The sequence below is a fragment of the Oncorhynchus mykiss genome, chromosome 13, assembly GCF_013265735.2.
Source record: "Oncorhynchus mykiss isolate Arlee chromosome 13, USDA_OmykA_1.1, whole genome shotgun sequence".
Classification (NCBI taxonomy): Eukaryota; Metazoa; Chordata; class Actinopteri; order Salmoniformes; family Salmonidae; genus Oncorhynchus; species Oncorhynchus mykiss.
The window spans coordinates 1,215,327-1,231,509 of record NC_048577.1 but is presented as its reverse complement, the minus strand read 5'-3'; the positions used below and the strand labels follow the sequence as shown (position 1 = coordinate 1,231,509).

Sequence of the window (16,183 nt, the reverse complement as noted above, 5' to 3'; positions counted from 1 at the left end):
GACTAATACAAAATAACGTAATATTAAATTAAACAGGTTAACAAGTTTAGACACAGAAGTGTGTCTGAAACACAGTAGCTAATATACACCGAAATCGTATAAATATCTTGAATCTTTCGGCTATGTTGGCTAGCAAGCTACCGAGGTGTTTGACGAGCTGTTTCTGAAGAACCGTCCACTAGATTATACGTCACTCTGGCAGCGTCGTCTGAAAGACGCACATCGCCGCCTGCTGACTGGAGGGGAAACGCAGTTGAGGATCATATTTTATTTTGAGACAAAGGATTTAAATCCTTTGAGACAAAGGATTTACATGGATTTAATTAAATAATACTATTATATTGAGACATACAAAGACCTGAATGTGTTTATTGATTAGTGCAAATAAAACATGTTTACTACAGCACATTAAAGGCAGTTTCATTAAATCAAACTAAATCTAAATAAGTAGCTAGCTACTGTCGGTCTATACTGCTCCTACATGGTGTAACAATACATCATGTAGATGTATATAATGAACAGACTAGGTCTATACTGCTCCTACATGGTGTAACAATACATCATGTATATAATGAACAGACTAGGTCTATACTGCTCCTGTATGGTGTAACAATACATCATGTGGATGTATATAATGAACAGACTAGGTCTATTCTGCTCCTACATGGTGTAACAATACATCATGTAGATGTATATAATGAACAGACTAGGTCTATACTGCTTCTACATGGTGTAACAATACATCATGTGGGGACACTACTTTTCAAAAGTTTGGGGTCACTTAGAAATGTCCTTGTTTTTTAAAGAAAATCAACAATTGTTTTTAATCATTTATAAAAACCTGTTTTTGCTTTGTCATTATGGGGTATTGTGATGTCATTATGGGGTATTGTGATGTCATTATGGGGTATTGTGATGTCATTATGGGGTATTGCGATGTCATTATAAGGGGAAAAAATACATTTCATCCATTTTAGAATAAGGATGTAACGTCACAAAATGTGTAAACAGTGAAGGGGTCTGAATACTTTCCAAATGCACTGTATATATAGGGGCAGTACTTAGTGACATCACTTCCTGAAACAGGAGGTACAAATATATAACATAGGTTCACAATATCAACATTCAAGGTATCAAAATATATGACCAAGCTGGAAGTGTAAACGCCAGCCCAGCCACAATCCTAGAGGTTCACTGATGATCAACCTCCTCCTTCACATCTGACTCCTGATGATCAACCTCCTGCTTCACATCTGACTCCTGATGATCAACCTCCTCCTTCACATCGGACTCCTGATGATCAACCTCCTCCCTCACATCTGACTCCAGTGATCAATCCAGAGCGTCTTCTTTCTTGGGGGGGAATCCCGATGGACAACGTCATTCAATAGGCCGTCATCACCACCACCGCCCACAAGTTAATTGTTATTCAGGTTATCAATGGGAAGAGCATCAGCAATATGTCCTGTCTGGTAACTTGTCTCATTTAATGGATTTAAATTGGCAGGTGCACAGGGAGAAACCCCATTAATACACTTTGAAGTCTTTAACTGTATCAAAGTCTGTGGCCTGTGATGTTGGGATAAATGATAGTCCCTTATTATACAAGAGACTAAATTCAAAAATTCTACAACACAACGGCAGAGTCATGTCTTAAGTGTAAAACTAACAATGACTCAATAATCCTTCTGGGAATGTTATGACGTCATAAAGTTATGGGAGGAGTTACAAAGTTGGCTGTCAGAAGTACAGTTATACAATGTAAAATTACTTTTAATCCGTCTGTCTGTATATTTCAAGACATGGCATATGAGGATGCAGTGAGATACCCGATGGTTGGATGATACTTTTCTAATCAGTCATCTTAAATATTATACTTAAAACCTGGAAATCAACCAATCCTCTGTTGTTAATTCAATAGAAAGGTAAAATGCTTTATTATCTAAAAGTTGAAAGTGAGTGTGCAACGGAGAGAAAAAAAATGGTGCTGATGCGGGCGCTGGAGACGGGTGTGTGTTCGAGTGGGTCTGGGCACGTTTGATGGAGTTAATGGAGATGGAGGTGTGTTCGAGTGGGTCTGGACAGGTTTGATGGAGTTAATGGAGATGGAGGTGTGTTCGAGTGGGTCTGCACAGGTTTGATGGAGTTAATGGAGATGGGGGTGTGTTCTCGTGGGTATAGGCAGGTTTGATGTAGTTAATGGAGATGGGGGTGTGTTCTAGTGGGTCTGGGCAAGTGTGATGTCGTTAATGGAGATGGAGGTGTGTTCTAGTGGGTCTGGGCAGGTTTGATGTAGTTAATGGAGATGGGGGTGTGTTCTAGTGGGTCTGGGCAGGTGTGATGGAGTTAATGGAGATGGAGGTGTGTTCTAGTGGGTCTGGGCAGGTTTGATGTAGTTAATGGAGATGGAGGTGTGTTCTAGTGGGTCTGGGCAAGTGTGATGTCGTTAATGGAGATGGAGGTGTGTTTAACGTTTGCAAGCTTGAGCTTGATATCGACCTAGTGTGACCTTCCTGGTCCTGTCGTCTCTCAAGTCAGTGAGTCAACACAGGAAGGTGCAATGGATGGATAGTTAATTTATTTCCAAAGCTGCAATGATGGGACACACACAGTCTGGATGAATGATCAGTAGTCGACAGGGTAAAAATAGCACTCCTAAAAGAAGATGCATTTTCCAGTTAGATACCAACTTGAAAGTTTTGAAACTTGAAACTTTCTACTTTTAAACTCGGACAAAACAGAGATGCTTGTTCTAGGTCCCAAGAAACAAAGAGATCTTCTGTTGAATCTGACAATTAATCTTAATGGTTGTACAGTCGTCTCAAATAAAACTGTGAAGGACCTCGGCGTTACTCTGGACCCTGATCTCTCTTTTGAAGAACATATCAAGACCATTTCAAGGACAGCTTTTTTCCATCTACGTAACATTGCAAAAATCAGGAACTTTCTGTCCAAAAATGATGCAGAAAAATTAATCCATGCTTTTGTCACTTCCAGGTTAGACTACTGCAATGCTCTACTTTCCGGCTACCCGGATAAAGCACTAAATAAACTTCAGTTAGTGCTAAATACGGCTGCTAGAATCCTGACTAGAACCAAAAAATTTGATCATATTACTCCAGTGCTAGCCTCTCTACACTGGCTTCCTGTCAAAGCAAGGGCTGATTTCAAGGTTTTACTGCTAACCTACAAAGCATTACATGGGCTTGCTCCTATCTATCTCTCTGATTTGGTCCTGCCGTACATACCTACACGTACGCTACGGTCACAAGACGCAGGCCTCCTAATTGTCCCTAGAATTTTTAAGCAAACAGCTGGAGGCAGGGCTTTCTCCTATAGAGCTCCATTTTTATGGAACGGTCTGCCTACCCATGTCAGAGACGCAAACTCGGTCTCAACCTTTAAGTCTCTACTGAAGACTCATCTCTTCAGTGGGTCATATGATTGAGTGTAGTCTGGCCCAGGAGTGGGAGGGTGAACGGAAAGGCTCTGGAGCAACGAACCACCCTTGCTGTCTCTGCCTGGCCGGTTCCCCTCTTTCCACTGGGATTCTCTGCCTCTAACCCTATTACAGGGGCTGAGTCACTGGCTTTACTGGGGCTCTCTCATGCCGTCCCTGGAGGAGGTGCGTCACCTGAGTGGGTTGAGTCACTGATGTGGTCATCCTGTCTGGGTTGGCGCCCCCCCCCCCCCCCCTTAAGTTGTGCCGTGGCGGAGGTCTTTGTGGGCTATACTCAGCCTTCTCTCAGGATGGTAAGTTGGTGGTTGAAGATATCCCTCTAGTGGTGTGGGGGCTGTGCTTTGGCAAAGTGGGTGGGGTTATATCCTTCCTGTTTGGCCCTGTCCGGGGGTGTCCTCGGAGTGGGCCACAGTGTCTCCTGACCCCTCCTGTCTCAGCCTCCAGTATTTATGCTGCAGTAGTTTATGTGTCGGGGGGCTAGGGTCAGTTTGTTATATCTGGAGTACTTCTCCTGTCCTATTCGGTGTCCTGTGTGAATCTAAGTGTGCGTTCTCTAATTCTCTCCTTCTCTCTTTCTCTCTCTCGGAGGACCTGAGCCCTAGGACCATGCCCCAGGACTACCTGACATGATGACTCCTTGCTGTCCCCAGTCCACCTGGCTGTGCTGCTGCTCCAGTTTCAACTGTTCTGCCTTATTATTATTCGACCATGCTGATCATTTATGAACATTTGAACATCTTGGCCATGTTCTGTTATAATCTCCACCCGGCACAGCCAGAAGAGGACTGGCCATCCCACATATGCTCTCTCTAATTCTCTCTTTCTTTCTCTCTCTCGGAGGACCTGAGCCCTAGGACCATGCCCCAGGAATACCTGACATGATGACTCCTTGCTGTCCCCAGTCCACCTGACTGTGCTGCTGCTCCACTTTCAACTATTCTGCCTTATTATTATTCGACCATGCTGGTCATTTATGAACATTTGAACATCTTGACCATGTTTTGTTATAATCTCCACCCGGCACAGCCAGAAGAGGACTGGCCACCCCACATAGCCTGGTTCCTCTCTAGGTTTCTTCCTAGGTTTTGGCCTTTCTAGGGAGTTTTTCCTAGCCACCGTGCTTCTTCACCTGCATTGCTTGCTGTTTGGGGTTTTAGGCTGGGTTTCTGTACAGCACTTTGAGATATCAGCTGATGTACGAAGGGCTATATAAAATACATTTGATTGATTGATTGATTGAAAGAGGGATCTTTAGCATAAAACCCACATGGAAAACAGAGATTTGGCAAATAACATATAAAGAGAGGCTGACTTGACACCAAACCAACAACAGTAGTTACTAAAACATAAATTGCTAATGTATGATTTAAAACGTGGATTTAATGATGTAATGTCAATTTTATACATTTCTATCCCAGGACCACTCAATTTTCAAATTCTCCATAAATCTGCTGTGGATTACCCAGAATCCTATACCTTTATCACACGAGCGGGGCAGCGGTCTAAGGCACTGTTCTTAAATGAATTGCCTAGTTAAATAGAGGATACAAATATTTTACACATGTAACTTCGTTACACCGTTACACTGGCAAACAAACTCAGTAGCACAGAGAAGATCATCCATATGACGTTGAGAAATACTGCATTGTGTGTAGTTTGGAAGAGTCACAAATTAAGTTAATAAATATGTAATAACGCAAAAACATAACTGTTTGTTCTTATAGGTAAACATATCGTGATTACAATTAGCTTACTACGTCTTTAACCACACTGTATTGTTACACTGGTGAGTTAAAACTCATGCTTCGTACACTTTAACTTGTTATCTGAAGATAAAATATACATTTTACTCAACTGCGTTACCCACTCCAGTCGGCAGATGGCGGTCTGGGAATTTATGGTTATGCTGCTGGTGTGACGTATAATGTAGTGGACGGAACGCTTCTTTCATCAGCAGCAACAGTTAGTCAGACACCTCGGTAGCTTGCTAGACAAATAGCCGAACCAATAAAGATCTTTAGACGCTTTAGTGTATATTAGCCACTGTGTTTTAAACCCACTTCTGTCGTCTAGTTAGTTATCCGATTTAATTTCATATTTATGGTGTTGTTGTTATTAGTCAGCTAGCGGGCTGGTTAAGTTAGCATTAGCCTAGCTAACATCCCCGACCATGCAGTCACCAAGCTACTCTCCTTCTAATGAAGAGAAGGATATCACAGTAAATCAAGAAGTAGAGAGTTGTGCCGTTACTGTGAAAGAAGAGGAGGACACGTTCAGAGTGAAAGACGAGGAAGATATCACAGTAAATCAAGAAGTAGGGAGTGGGGCCGTTACTGTGAAAGAAGAAGAGGGCGCGTTCAGAGTGAAAGACGAGGAAGATATCACAGTAAATCAAGAAGTAGGGAGTGGGGCCGTTACTGTGAAAGAAGAGGAGGACGCGTTCAGAGTGAAAGACGAGGAAGATATCACAGTAAAACAAGAAGTAGAGAGTGGGGCCTTTGCTGTGAAAGAAGAGGAGGACGCGTTCAGAGTGAAAGAGGAGGTCACAGTAAAAGGAGAGGAAGATGCAGTTTATGGCGTGAAAGAGGAGGGGGAGGAGATTACTTTTACATCGAAAAAGGAGGAGGAAGAAGAGGAGGAACCTGGATATCTGGGCCCGGTTTCCCAAACGCATCTTAAGGCATCCAATGGTTCTAACGATGAATTTAGCCGTAAGATGGTTTTGAGAAACCGTTCCCTGATTAACACTGGTAAGTACTGTCTTAACAACAGAGGCACAAACTCTGCAGTTGAACTGATGTTTGGTGTTAAGGTGGAAATCTGCAATTGTTACATCCATATTGTGACTTTTAAATTATTTATTTACAGCCATTGATTCTTTAAGAATATAACACATGCCTCATGAGCTGAGTTCAACTGTTGTACCCCATCAGAACCCTAAATAAGCTTTTTTTACTATAATGTTTAGAAACAATGTAAATCAACACTGTATAGCAGTTAAGAACAAATTATTATTTTCAATAACGGACTAGGAACAGTGGGTTAATTGACAGATTTGTACCATGTCAGCTCGGGGATATGAACTTGCAACCTACTAGTCCAACGCTCTAACCACTAGGCTAGCCTGCCGCCTCAACATGGTTAAAACTATAATGTTGATATCATGGATGGTCAGTCCTTGCATCCATAGGTCTGTCTGTAGTTACATTTCTCCAACCCCATAATCTTTTATTACCAAAATAGTGGTGGAATGACAGATTTGTTATTGTTTGTACTGCAAATTACTGGGTTTTGTGTTTTTTTTAAACAGCAACAAAATGGCTGCCCAGAGACTTGGTTAACAGCTGAGGGATGGGGGAAGGAGAAGTGTAACCACTCTCAAATTCATAGAGAACGATATTGTAGAAACCTTAACCCAACACCTAGCGACCTCGTCAAGAAGTTCAGACATCTTGGCGTAACAGTTAAAAGGTGTTAACTTGACAGTCGCTGGACCCAGTTCAGCGAGTTCAGCTCAGGGCCTCTCCCTGAATTCACTACACTATGAATACAAGGACTGGCCATCCATGAGGTCATAATGATAATTTAACCAGTTTTCTAGGCTATATAGTATATTCTAGAATTCATCCATGAGGTCATAATGATAGTTTAACCAGGTTTCTAGGCTATATAGTATATTCTAGAATTCATCCATGATGTCCTAATGATAGTTTAACCAGGTTTCTAGGCTATATAGTATATTCTCTCATTTTGTCTGTCACAGTTGAAGTGTACCTATGATGAAAATTACAGGTCTCTCATATTTTTAAGTGGGAGAACTTGCGCAATTGGTGGCTGACTAAATACTTTTTTTGACCCACAGTATGTCATGCAACAACAACCAAAGTGCTTCTTCGTTCATTACAGGTATATTTGTTGTTAGGTGAAGTTGTGGGCCAATATGGATAACAGTGTACAAACCCTCATTGTCAGGTTGATGGAAAAGCCAAAAAGCATTTTACTGGTTGAAGTGTTTTTTGATTTGCAATGACGACACAAACATTATATTAAGCAGGACATTCAAACGATCCTTACAATTAACACCCAAAGTACTGTGAAATGCTCTCATAAGCAACCTGGAAATGGAGGTTACTTCCCTGAGTTTTCCCCCATTCACATTCAGAATACATTGTGAAAAACTAAAATCTTTGCTCACCATTTTTGCTCCTGGCAGATATACTACATCCATAACTAGTGGTTTCCTCATTACCAGATATACTACATCCATAACTAGTGGTTTCCTCATTAGCAGATATACTACATCCATAACTAGTGGTTTCCTCATTACCAGATATACTACATCCATAACTAGTGGTTTCCTCATTAGCAGATATACTACATCCATAACTAGTGGTTTCCTCATTACCAGATATACTACATCCATAACTAGTGGTTTCCTCATTAGCAGATATACTACATCCATAACTAGTGGTTTCCTCATTACCAGATATACTACATCCATAACTAGTGGTTTCCTCATTACCAGATATACTACATCCATAACTAGTAGTTTCCTCATTACCAGATATACTACATCCATAACTAGTGGTTTCCTCATTAGCAGATATACTCCATCCATAACTAGTGGTTTCCTCATTACCAGATATACTACATCCATAACTAGTGGTTTCCTCATTACCAGATATACTACATCCATAACTAGTGGTTTCCTCATTACCAGATATACTACATCCATAACTAGTGGTTTCCTCATTACCAGTGTCACGGTGCTGACTTTTGCCTAATACCTGCAGCAAATGCCTCTACCCAGTCTTCTGGCTGGGCAGAGTACTTTAGGATTTTAGTTACTGCGGTGTAACAAGGGCCTAGCCGTGCGGCCCTACCAACCCTTCTATTTCTTCGTAATGGCCCTTCGCGTGAGTTGGGTTTGTTCCTTCGTTCACGTTGTCACTCCCTTATTTTCCGGTCTAGAATGAGGTCTTGGATAGATATACTCCTATTTAAATATTCTGAGTGTTATGGATTCCTCCTATAATTCCTTACCTTCAAGTCTCTTTTACCTATGTACAGTGCCTTGCGAAAGTATTCGGCCCCCTTGAACTTTGCGACCTTTTGCCACATTTCAGGCTTCAAACATAAAGATATAAAACTGTATTTTTTTTGTGAAGAATCAACAACAAGTGGGACACAATCATGAAGTGGAACGACATTTACTGGATATTTCAAACTTTTTTAACAAATCAAAAACTGAAAAATTGGGCGTGCAAAATTATTCAGCCCCTTTACTTTCAGTGCAGCAAACTCTCTCCAGAAGTTCAGTGAGGATCTCTGAATGATCCAATGTTGACCTAAATGACTAATGATGATAAATACAATCCACCTGTGTGTAATCAAGTCTCCGTATAAATGCACCTGCACTGTGATAGTCTCAGAGGTCCGTTAAAAGCGCAGAGAGCATCATGAACAACGAGGAACACACCAGGCAGGTCTGAGATACTGTTGTGAAGAAGTTTAAAGCCGGATTTGGATACAAAAAGATTTCCCGAGCTTTAAACATCCCAAGGAGCACTGTGCAAGCGATAATATTGAAATGGATCAGACCACTGTATCAGACCACTGCAAATCTACCAAGACCTGGCCGTCCCTCTAAACGTTCAGCTCATACAAGGAGAAGACTGATCAGAGATGCAGCCAAGAGGCCCATGTTCACTCTGGATGAACTGCAGAGATCTACAGCTGAGGTGGGAGACTCTGTCCATAGGACAACAATCAGTCGTATATTGCACAAATCTGGCCTTTATGGAAGAGTGGCAAGAAGAAAGCCATTTCTTAAAGATATCCATAAAAAGTGTCGTTTAAAGTTTGCCACAAGCCACCTGGGAGACACACCAAACATGTGGAAGAAGGTGCTCTGGTCAGATTAAACCAAAATTGAACTTTTTGGCAACAATGCAAAACGTTATGTTTGGCGTAAAAGCAACACAGCTCATCACCCTGGACACACCATCCCCACTGTCAAACATGGTGGTGGCAGCATCATGGTTTGGCCTGCTTTTCTTCAGCATGGACAGGGAAGATGGTTAAAATTGATGGGAAGATGGATGGAGCCAAATACAGGACCATTCTGGAAGAAAACCTGATGGAGTCTGCAAAAGACCTGAGACTGGGACGGAGATTTGTCTTCCAACAAGACAATGATCCAAAACATAAAGAAAATCTACAATGGAATGGTTCAAAAATAAACATATCCAGGTGTTAGAATGGCCAAGTCAAAGTCCAGACCTGAATCCAATCGAGAATCTGTGGAAAGAACTGAAAACTGCTCTTTACAAATGCTCTCCATCCAACCTCACTGAGCTTGAGCTGTTTTGCAAGGAGGAATGGGAAAAAATGTCAGTCTCTCGATGTGCAAAACTGATAGAGACACCCTAAGCGACTTACAGCTGTAATCGCAGCAAAAGGTGGCGCTACAAAGTATTAACTTAAGGGGGCTGAATAATTTTGCACGCCCAATTTTTCAGTTTTTGATTTGTTAAAAAAGTTTGAAATATCCAATAAATGTCGTTCCACTTCATGATTGTGTCCCACTTGTTGTTGATTCTTCACAAAAAAATACAGTTTTATATCTTTATGTTTGAAGCCTGAAATGTGGCAAAAGGTCGCAAAGTTCAAGGGGGCCGAATACTTTCGCAAGGCACTGTATATATCAATACCTAATAACTTCTTCTATTGATTATTATGCTCGTCAGCTAGTAGTCACTTGGAAACTAGTATTGTTATATATTTTGACTCTCCTAAAAATATATTATTGTCCACACAATGACATTTTTTAATTTTACCTTTATTTTACTAGGCAAGTCAGTTAAGAACAAATTCTTAATTTCAATGATGGCCTAGGAACAGATTTGTACCTTGTCAGCTCGGGGATTCGAACTTGCAACCTTTCAGGTTACTAGTCCAATGCTCTAACCACAAGGCTACCCTGCCGCCCCAAATATTCTTTAGTGCAATCACTTTAACCTATAACCAGGGTCACTTTCTGTTCAGTGAGAGTGTTAAAGGCGTTTGCTCTCCAGATCGTTAATCTGGCCTAGTTGTCAAAGTTTCAAGCTTTTATTAAATCACTGTTTTTTGTCTTATACACATTATTACAATTCAATGGTTCTACAGTTTCCTAATACATCAATAATGCTCAATCAATCCTTAATGCTTTACGCTATGCCAGATAATATTGCAAAACTTTAAATGCGTTAACACTTCTAACAATATTGACTAAATAGCAAAAATAGTTCAATTACCTTTAATGCTCCGCCCCCTGGTCACTTTCCTGTAATTGGTATTCTCACAGCACTAACGCTAGATTCCGAATTCCAATATCTCTATACACTTCCAACTCTGTGTCAATATATTGTAACCGGTACTTGGCTGTTTCCTTGTATTGCTAATCACATCTGTACCTGATGTCTCACTGTGTGACTGCCGCTTTGTCTGTGATCAAGAGGTGTCTAGACCCCTGTGTTTCGGAGACTCAGTTTCGGGTTCACAAAGTTCAACCAAGTAGCTTCAGATAGTGATCCAATAAGTACTTAGGCAAAATTATCCGGTTCTCAAATGTTGTTCTCGTCTAACAGGCGTATAGTGCAATAGTAAATTTACCTATGATGACTCTCCATATGAAGTCTGTCTCATATGTCAGTGAGGATCATGCCTCTCTTATGATCTCTGCTCTCTTTATATACCTTTTTACAGGGGAAGTTCGCAAGTTTCTGGAGCTGTGGCTAAACCACACTTTCACACTGACACTGCCCTGCTGCTTGCACCGGCCGCTTACTCAGGGACTGTAGATTGCTTACACTGAGTGCTAACTCGGGGACTGTAGATTGCTTACACTGAGTGCTTACTCGGGGACTGTAGATTGCTTACACTGAGTGCTTACACTGGGACTGTAGATTGCTTACACTGAGTGCTAACTCGGGGACTGTAGATTGCTTACACTGAGTGCTTACTCGGGGACTGTAGATTGCTTACACTGAGTGCTTACACTGGGACGGTAGATTGCTTATTACGTCATCTTAGACCTGTGTCTAAATGGAAGCTTCTTATTCTAAATCTAGGTCATGCACTACTAACTCCCATTCTGCTGCTTCCGTGTTACTGTTGGCTGATTCTACTTAATGATTCCAGCTGGTTGTTTCTACCACTTGAGGCGGCGTAGGTGGCATGTCAAGCGTCAGCTGGGAGAAGTCTATGATAGGTATCTCCTCTGCTTCCCCCTGTTGTCCAGTTTCTGCAGGTGTGGTCCATGGTTCCATGAGGTCCCGTGAATGCCCTGTGTTGCTGTCCCCATTGCTTGATGGAGTGGGCAGATTATTTTAATTCATCTTGTCACACCAGATATACGACATCCATAACTAGTGGTTTCCTCATTAGCATGGAGGAGTTTATGCAATCAAATTGCTATAGAAAACACAAAGGGGCCTGTATTGTAGACCAAAAGTCTTCTACCACACTGCTTAGAGTTTCAACAACATGAATAACTTATTTCTAGTCTACAATCTTAGATGCTACTACTAATGTGAAAACAAGACAACATATGACTTCTTGCTCATTTTAAGACAATTTTAACATTCATTACAGACGTCAATTGTTGTACAACATCATGGCTATGCTGTTGGCATCAACCTTTACCCTGGATTATCGCTGTTGTGGGCCTTTAATCATCTGTCTGACTTTGTTGTTCACACAGGAGAGAGATGTGACTATCGTGGATCCTCTGGGGAGCCTCAACAACCTCATGATGCTGAGGAGACAGAGAAGAGTCTCTCCAGATCAGAACACCTCAATAAACACCCACAGAGACCCACAGGGAAGATAACTCACTGCTGCTCTGACTGTGGGAAGAGATTCACATCATCAGGCATTAAAATTCATCAGAGAACACACACAGGAGAGAAACCTTACAGCTGTGATCAATGTGGGAAGAGATTTGCTACATCTGGCAAACTGACTCTACACCAGAGAACACACACAGGAGAGAAACCTTATAGCTGTGCTCAATGTGGGAAGAGATTTACTAAATCTGGAGATCTGACAGTGCACAAGAGAATACACACAGGAGAGAAATCTTATAGCTGTGATCAATGTGGGAAGAGATTTGCTACATCTGGCAAACTGACTTCACACCAGAGAACACACACAGGAGAGAAACCTTATAGCTGTGATCAATGTGGGAAGAGATTTACTTCATCTGGAGATCTGACAGTGCACAAGAGATTACACACAGGAGAGAAACCTTATAGCTGTGATCAATGTGGGAAGAGTTTTGTTCAAACTTGCCATCTGACTCTACACCAGAGAACACACACAGGAGAGAAACCTTATAGCTGTAATCAATGCGGGAAGAGTTTTACTTCATCTGGCAGTCTGACTCTACACCAGAGAACACACACAGGAGAGAAACCTTATAGCTGTGATCAATGTGGGAAGAGATTTACTTCATCTGGAGATCTGACAGTGCACAAGAGAATACACACGGGAGAGAAACCTTATAGCTGTGATCAATGTGGGAAGAGATTTGCTACATCTGTCAAACTGACTCTACACCAGAGAACACACACAGGAGAGAAACCTTATAGCTGTGATCAATGTGGGAAGAGATTTACTTCATCTGGAGATCTGACAGTGCACAAGAGAATACACACGGGAGAGAAACCTTATAGCTGTGACCAATGTGGGAAGAGATTTGCTACATCTGTCAAACTGACTCTACACCAGAGAACACACACAGGAGAGAAACCTTATAGCTGTGATCAATGTGGAAAGAGATTTACTTCATCTGGAGATCTGACAGTGCACAAGAGAATACACACAGGAGAGAAACCTTATAGCTGTGATCAATGTGGGAAGAGATTTGCTGCATCTAGGAGCCTGACTCTACACCAGAGAACACACACAGGAGAGAAACCTTTTAGCTGTGCTCAATGTGGGAAGAGTTTTACTGCATCTAGCTCTCTGACTTCACACCAGAGAACACACACAGGAGAGAAACCTTATAGCTGTGCTCAATGTGGGAAGAGATTTACTAAATCTGGCAAACTGACTCTACACCAGAGAACACACACAGGAGAGAAACCTTTTAGCTGTGATCAATGTGGGAAGAGATTTACTTCATCTGGAGACCTGACAGTGCATAAGAGAATACACACAGGAGAGAAACCTTATAGCTGTGATCATTGTGGGAAGAGTTTTGTTCAAACTTGCCATCTGACTCTACACCAGAGAACACATACAGGAGAGAAACCTTATAGCTGTGATCAATGCGGGAAGAGTTTTACTTCATCTGGCAGTCTGACTCTACACCAGAGAACACACACAGGAGAGAAACCTTATAGCTGTGATCAATGTGGGAAGAGATTTACTTCATCTGGAGATCTGACAGTGCACAAGAGAATACACACGGGAGAGAAACCTTATAGCTGTGATCAATGTGGGAAGAGATTTGCTACATCTGTCAAACTGACTCTACACCAGAGAACACACACAGGAGAGAAACCTTTTAGCTGTGCTCAATGTGGGAAGAGTTTTACTACATCTAGCCAGCTGACTTTGCACCAGAGAACACACACAGGACAGAATCCTTATAGCTGTACTTAATGTGGGAAGAGTTTTACTCAGTCAAACAGCCTGGTATCACATCAGAGAACACACACAGGAGAGAAATCTCATAGCTGTGATCAATGTGACAAGAGATACTCTGATAAAAGATCTCTGATTAAACATCAGAAAATACATGAAGGAGTTGTTTCATGATATCAATGAAATAATGTCACAATGTAGAATGTTTTAACATGGTAGTAGGAGTGTTCTAATGATGTCACAATGTAGAATGTTTTAACATTGTAGTAGGAGTGTTCTAATGATGTCACAATGTAGAATGTTTTAACATGGTAGTAGGAGTGTTCTAATGATGTCACAATGTAGAATGTTTTAACAGTTTATAAGGAGCTTGTTTTAAAAAGTAAAATGATTATTGTTGCACGTTTGTTTAAATTTTATGTTTTTCAATTTATCAAACTGTTAATGCATATTGGTTATTGATTTGGACACCCCAAAATGTCATTAAAAAGATGCCCGAAGTCCAATATATGTTCGGTTGAAAGTGAAAGTTGAGATGTCTGTTAATGCATATTGGTTATTGATTTGGACACCCCAAAATGTCATTAAAAAGATGCCCGAAGTCCAATATATGTTCGGTTGAAAGTGAAAGTTAAGATGTCTTTTACAGGTCGTTTTTTTTTCAATGACTTGAAAACAACTTAATTTCAACTTGCAGCCTGGACGCAGTATAATAAATGAGTTTATAATCAATTTATTAACAATCTGACATCACTCCAGTATTTCTTGACAACATTCAAGTGCTAATTGTCTTTATTCCACTACTGAAGAAGCATGACTCAAATCACCTCATATTTCAAACATTCAGCCTGACAAAATATACATGTTTTATTATTCCATGCCTCACCATTAAGTGAAGTATTGCCAATACATATTAACAAAGGGGTGTACATTTGGTTTTGATATTTCATATTTACAATTATGTAACATTTAGTAATCATAGTTATTCATGCAACCAACTGACAGTTGGAGGTGTGATGTAGTTAATGGAGATGGAGGTGTGTTCTAGTGGGTCTGGGCAGGTGTGATGTAGTTAATGGAGATGGAGGTGTGTTCTAGTGGGTCTGGGCAGGTGTGATGTAGTTAATGGAGATGGAGGTGTGTTCTAGTGGGTCTGGGCAGGTGTGATGTAGTTAATGGAGATGGAGGTGTGTTCTAGTGGGTCTGGGCAGGTGTGATGTAGTTAATGGAGATGGAGGTGTGTTCTAGTGGGTCTGGGCAGGTGTGATGTAGTTAATGGAGATGAAGGTGTGTTCTAGTGGGTCTGGGCAGGTGTGATGTAGTTAATGGAGATGGAGGTGTGTTCTAGTGGGTCTGGGCAGGTGTGATGTAGTTAATGGAGATGGAGGTGTGTTCTAGTGGGTCGGGGCAGGTGTGATGTAGTTAATGGAGATGGAGGTGTGTTCTAGTGGGTCTGGGCAGGTGTGATGTAGTTAATGGAGATGGAGGTGTGTTCTAGTGGGTCTGGGCAGGTGTGATGTAGTTAATGGAGATGAAGGTGTGTTCTAGTGGGTCTGGGCAGGTGTGATGTAGTTAATGGAGATGGAGGTGTGTTCTAGTGGGTCTGGGCAGGTGTGATGTAGTTAATGGAGATGGAGGTGTGTTCTAGTGGGTCGGGGCAGGTGTGATGTAGTTAATGGAGATGGAGGTGTGTTCTAGTGGGTCTGGGCAGGTGTGATGTAGTTAATGGAGATGGAGGTGTGTTCTAGTGGGTCTGGGCAGGTGTGATGTAGTTAATGGAGATGGAGGTGTGTTCTAGTGGGTCGGGGCAGGTGTGATGTAGTTAATGGAGATGGAGGTGTGTTCTAGTGGGTCTGGGCAGGTGTGATGTAGTTAATGGAGATGGAGGTGTGTTCTAGTGGGTCTGGGCAGGTGTGATGTAGTTAATGGAGATGGAGGTGTGTTCTAGTGGGTCGGGGCAGGTGTGATGTAGTTAATGGAGATGGAGGTGTGTTCTAGTGGGTCTGGGCAGGTGTGATGTAGTTAATGGAGATGGAGGTGTGTTCTAGTGGGTCGGGGCAGGTGTGATGTAGTTAATGGAGATGGAGG

At 41.6% G+C, this 16,183-nt stretch overlaps 1 pseudogene; it reads left to right on the top strand.

Moving 5' to 3' along the window:
• The first annotated feature begins 5,630 nt into the window (after positions 1-5,630).
• LOC118938498 lies at positions 5,631-14,194 on the top strand (annotated as a pseudogene).
• Positions 14,195-16,183: the final 1,989 nt, after the last annotated feature.